The sequence below is a fragment of the Pteropus vampyrus genome, unplaced genomic scaffold (assembly GCF_000151845.1).
Source record: "Pteropus vampyrus isolate Shadow unplaced genomic scaffold, Pvam_2.0 Scaffold45, whole genome shotgun sequence".
Taxonomy (NCBI): Eukaryota; Metazoa; Chordata; class Mammalia; order Chiroptera; family Pteropodidae; genus Pteropus; species Pteropus vampyrus.
In genome coordinates, this window is record NW_011888826.1 from 5,561,484 (window position 1) to 5,567,727 (window position 6,244).

Consider the following 6,244-nt stretch of genomic DNA (forward strand, 5'->3'; position numbering starts at 1 on the left):
TATTAGTGGCTCTACAAATATTTTTTTCGGCTTTTGCAATTCTTATTTCCTTTTAGTTTCCCCAGCAGAGCATGCAGTCCGACGCCTCTGAACCGCGCTTATGCCAGTGCCTCTAATTGCATCACTCCTCCTATGTCTACCCCTCTAGCTAATTGCTACACTTTCTTTAATAATAATAAAAGCCAATACTTATGATTGCGTAGAGAGTGTCAGGCACTGTTCTAGGCACTTAGATGACATCATTTCATTTAAAGTTCACGAAAATCCTATGAGGTAAGTAGTACTCTAATTTTATATAATAAGAAACCAAGGCTAAGAGAGTTCGAGATTGAGTATGGATGTTTCTCCCAAGAAGCCTCTTCTGATCACCAAGACTTGGTTAGGCTTCTTTGCGCTAAGTATCTGGGCATGTCCCACTGTAAGTCTGTAGAGGACTGAAAACATAGCATGGCCCCCCAAATCGATGGACTCTCTTCCTATGAGATCTTTGAGGGCAGAGATTACATCTGAGTCCCCTTTCTATCACCAGGCTGGTGTTCCTAGCACATAGTCAGCACTCAGTAGAAAAAAACGCTTGTTAAAAATGAGCTACCCATCCTGGTTACAAGGAGCTGGTGGAGAGGACAATGGGGAGTTATTTAATGGATACAGAGCTTCAGTTTGGGATGATGAGAAAGTTCTGGTGATGGTCATGCTAGTTGCACAGCAATGTGAACGTGCTTAATGCTGAATGAACTATACACTTAAAAATGGTCCAAATGGCAAATTTCATGTTACGTGTATTTTACCACAATCAAAAACTTGAACTATATATGTCCAGTCACCACAATTGCGAGAAAGGAGGTGTCAGTTGGAATTTATCCCAGACATGAACATAAAAAGTCTGCTGAGCTACGAGTTAGAAGGAGAGTCTACTGTAGAGAAACATGGTATTACAGATATGGGGCAAGTCATAATTACATGTCCAGTTTCTCTACCACATCAGAGGAAGAAAACCATTTAAGGCTGAGCCTGAGATACATGTAAAGATTGTGTTCAAAATAAAGCAGACCGTCTAGCCTCTTAAAATATATATTCTATAGGATGTATTTTCTAGTAGCAAGGCAAACTGGGTGAGGCTGCTCCTATGATCTCAGCAGATTAGGCCACCTCAACATAGATTTCTATAGTAAGTTCTTAGCTGCTCTGACCTTTCAGATTAAAAGTCCTTAGAATCCTCAGGGAAGCATACTGCAAGAAAACGTACCAAAATAAGAATCTCAAAGTAGCCAAGATTTTGACTTGCACACGTACCATCTACAAAGGGACCGTCCAGTCTTCTCCCAGTCTGACTGATAGAGGCCAAATTCTTGAAAACGCTTTCCGTGACACCCAAGAGTTCTTCATGGTTTCCCATTCAATTACTTATCCCTCGCAGCTTGAGAGATTGTATCTGTCTCACAGTTTAAAGACAGAACGGCTGCCAACAGGCCAAAATGATCATTAATAAGTTAACTGTTACCAGATAAGATTGAAATCTATACCAGTCCTATTTTAAGTAATCTCTACTATAGTAACTACACAAACTGCTGCCAAGAAGCAAACTCTGATGGGGGAGCAAAGCAATGAGGTTATGCATCCAGTCACAGGTCAGCAGGTGTGTATGGCATCATGTAAGTGCTTTTTCTTACCCCCATCCTCCAGACCCAACAATGAGCAACACGGAATGCTTAAAATGTCTGAGAAAGGAAACCGACACTTTACATAGCCTCCCATCCCCTTAAAAACGAAAGCAAATGGCCTTGGTTCTGTCCACTGCTTGGTCACTATCATCTAAGAAAACAGGCCCACTGTTGAGTGTGGAGGGTAGAGAAAACCGAAGAGTTCTCTGCACCTCCACCTAAGCACATCTAAAGATGAATTTCTCCATCCCACTTTCCCTGTCCCATGTCACCATCAACACCTTCTGCATGAGTATTTTTAGAGCAGGAAAGAAAAGGTGATAACAGCTATAACGACAAATCCATATATCCACTCATTATGTGCTATTGTTCCATGGGCTTCCAAACGTGAACTCATTTTATTCGCACAAGTCTACGAGGTAGTAACAATTACATTTTCCATTTTATAGATGAGCAACTTTTGACACAAAGAAGTTAAGAACCAGCTCAAAGTCTCACAATCAGTAAGTGGAAGGGAAGAGAGAAGAGAAGAAGGTGAGTGAGTGGAGGCCCAAGAGGTGGTCCAATGAGGACAAATGACAGCAGACAGAAGGGAGATTGTGAGCTGGCCCTCTCAACCAGCTGTACCCTCCAATCACCCAGCCCGTCATAAAGATCCTTTCTTTGAAGGCTGCAGTGTTCTTCATTAGCCTACTCTAGCACAGAATAATTTAAATAATTGTGTAACTAGATTTTAATTGAAAAAGTATCCGATGAATATGTTAAACCTGTCAAATAGTACTAAAAGATAGACAGTAAAAAACACATGCTCCCAGCCCAGACCTCCTGGACAGGCGACCATTGTGGACATTTTTGTGTGTATCCTTCTAGCACGCACCTCTAAACATTCATTAAACATTCTCCACTTGTTGTCCATTTCTCTCTAAGCCTATTTCTTCTTGTTCTGTCCTCTGTGAAAACTAACAAGTTAGCACTGTCCATAAAAATATAAGCTCATATACTTAATTTAATAAAAAAAATGGATTTCCATTGTTAAGAAAGGTAAGTGTATGTATAGTAGAAACTTAGAACCAAAAACTTAATAAGTTACAATGACTACTGTAAAACAGTCATTCCCAGATTATATCTAACTTCTATTCCTATATTTTATTTGCTTAAGCAAACAAACAAAAGCCAGGCATTCTATTGCTGACGTATAATCTCTCAGAGCTGATAGCCACTCTCTTTTCTATCATTTATTCACTTACATGACAACGCATTTAATGAAAAACATTATGTGCCTAGTGTGCTTGATCCCGAGGACACAAAGCCTAAAATGGCATGACAGGAGATTTCCTTCCTGAGATCAGTGACATAGCATTGTGTGAGTGACAAGTAATCATAACAATAACGATGATGAAATAATGATGATGCAAATCAGGACGCCGATGACAATGCACACATGCAGGGTTGACTGTTTCAGCCAGCAAAGTTGTCCTAACTGCTTTACATACGTGAACTCATTTCAGCGTTATCACCACCCCAGGATGCTATCAGTAGTGTCCTCATTTTATGGAAGAAGAAATGGCCCAGAGAGGTAGAAACTCAGTCACGCAACTCCCCTAGGGCACTAGTGAGAAATCAAACTGGCCTTCTGGCCCAGGCATGAGCTCTAGTCTTTGCCCTTTACCATAACCCACAGCAGTCCTGCTCAGAGTGCTCCAGAAACTAAGGGGAAAAAAAAAAAAATGCAAGTCAAACAGAGGTGGTGGAAGAAAGGTATTAGGAAAGCTTCCAGGAAGAAGTATTCTTAGAGAACAAGAGAATTATGTGAAAAAAATGTGGTATGGGAAAAGAAACGCATTACCTAAAAGCATCAGGTCCAGAAATAGCCAATCCCTCTTGGAAATTACATCATTTGCCAAAGGTGGACAAGGCTGCGTTTCCAGAAGCAGGAGAAGCCTACAGAGTTAGGCCTTTCCTCAGGCACAGGGCCTCATCCTGCTCAGGACTGTGGTACTTTATCTCCATCATGCCTCATCCTGCACATTACAGAAAATTGTCATTTGAATTTTTAATAGTTTCAGGGACAGGTTGGTTTTGCTAGAGAGTACAATTCTTGGAAATCTAAAAAACATCTCATGGTCAAACCCTCTACCCGGCATTTTATCTGTGTGTAATAATGAAATGCTTGCCTAAATTATTGATGAAAATATTATGAATTGTTCAATAAAACTAACTTACATTCAGATGTATTAGGTAATTCACTCTTCTTTTTCTATACTGGCTATCGGTATTTATAGGATAAAATTTCTTTATTTCCTTTTTTCATTACTAGTATTAAAATAGGTATAAATTATTTTTTATAAAGCTGGTGTGTGTGTGTGTGTATGTGTATGTGTATGTATCACGGAAGATGTTTAATGTTATTTGTCCTATCAAGTCCATTAAACTGACTGCTTTACTTTTGCCTGGGTCATATTTCTATCCCTTCAGAAACATGGGCCCTTTGTGTGTCCTTTCTGAGTCTTCATGTATTTTTAATTTTTATAAAGAAGTCTCTCAAACAATATTCCTTCTAGAAAAATATCTGGCAATCCCTACGTAACCTATGATACAGGTCAAGAGGTTAGGCCGTGCAGAACTCAGCCAGGCATTTCTCATCTTCCAGAACTTTCCTACAGTGGGGTTTTATGACCACAGATAAACTTTGTGTTGAACAGGGAACAAACACTTCCAGGAGTTGCAACATTTTCTTATCCTGTTTACTTTTCCTCCTGCATCTTGGCCCTCTCTGTTGGATTATATCAATATGTGTTTGTCACACATGATTGAATATTTACATATTCTTTTTTCTATTTTTCATGAATGTATAGTATTTCTTATTTTATCCATTTTTAATTGATTCAAAAATACTGCCCTTCCCAGTTTTTGCTTCTTGGTAAAGTTCTTTGTAGACTCAGATTGTCAGTCTACTTACTCTCACTTTTTTCCTATGAATTATTATAGCTTATGCTATTGTACTCATAATTCTATGTTTAAAACAATAAAAGAAAATTAAGTTATCTTTCTCCCTCTTTGGCTCTAAAAACGCTTCATGCTCTTCGTTAGGAATTTTCCATTATGTTTTTCTTTTTTGAGAAGAAAATACCACTTATCCTTTCTTAAGATCCTGAAGACACATCAAATGCATATGTTCATCTAATCTGTCTTGATGTTGAAAAAGTACCATGAAATAGTAACAATGCACAGGACAATCATAAAATATGAGGGCTCTAGGACAGTTTTAGAGAGTGCCTAATGGTCTATGACTTTTGAGATGTAAGACTTCTCTTTGGGAGAATTTTTTTACAGCGATAGCAATTAAATACCAAAATAGGTATCCAATATGAATGGCCTGGTATTTTAATATGTATCTGCTTTAAGCATATACTATAGTTATAATGGCAAAATCAGGCAATTTATTTTAACAAAAGCCTTTAAAATATTTAATTTCATTCTGGCATAATGGTTAACCTATTTTGCTCTAAAGAAAGAACTGTTTAAGCTCATTTCACAATCTATAGCTGTCTGAACACAAAGTTGAAGTGGGAATTTTCTAAAATTTCTTAAAAGTCAGATAAATGTCAATATAAGACCAAGGAGGTAGATGATAATTAAATAGCAACAACAGGTTAATTTTTGTTTTGCTTTGCTTTGTTTCTTACAATCGAAAATTTGTTCTTTGCTTGTCTATCTCCTCCCTTTTGCAGGGCTGAATTATCAACATTTTTCTCACATTTCATCTGAGATTTTCAGCCCATAGTATCATTTTTTAACAATAGCTATTTCAGAGAGATTGTACTCTTATGTTCCCTCATTGTGATAAGGCATAAGCCACAAGTGTCCCTAAAAGTTAAGATTATCTTTAGCACCCACAATATTGCATTAGAATTTTAAAGCTGGAAAAAACTTTTGCTTCATCAGAATCAGCTTCTGCCTCTTGTCACCTGAAGAAAAGTGAAGGTATTCGCTATGTACCCAAGCTCACTAATCAGCAGGGTCCCTCGAGACAGGGCTCTTGGCTCTTAGGCTGGTACTAATTCTCCCACATCACACATCTCTTCCTTCATGAGCATTTTTGATTTCTTAAAAAAATGTTTTCCTTATTTTCTCTTGGGTTTGCTACATTTTGAAGCCAATAACAAGTTAACTCGCAAAACAGCGGCCAAGTGGAAAACGTCTTTTCTGAACTTTCGTGTATTTCTCCACTAATGTGCTGAGATCCTAGAGCAGGGTGGTGTAATGAAATCTCGCTGGACTGGGGGAATGCGAATTATTCCTAGGCTGCTCCTAAACAGCGTTGGGCCTGAGGCAAAGGCGCTTAGTTTCTCTAGGATTTTATTTTCTTCATCTATGAAATGACAGTTGGGCTAACTGACCTCTAACCTTCCCGTCCTGCTTTCGAATTAAAACAATATTCCCAAAATACACTGAAGTCACTCAAGAAATGCGCTGTGGTAATCCTACATTATGTCAATTCACATCAATCATTCATTAGCGGGACGTATCTAAAAAAGTCTGGGCAAGCTTGATTAAGCAAAGAATGTCAAACTCAACCAACC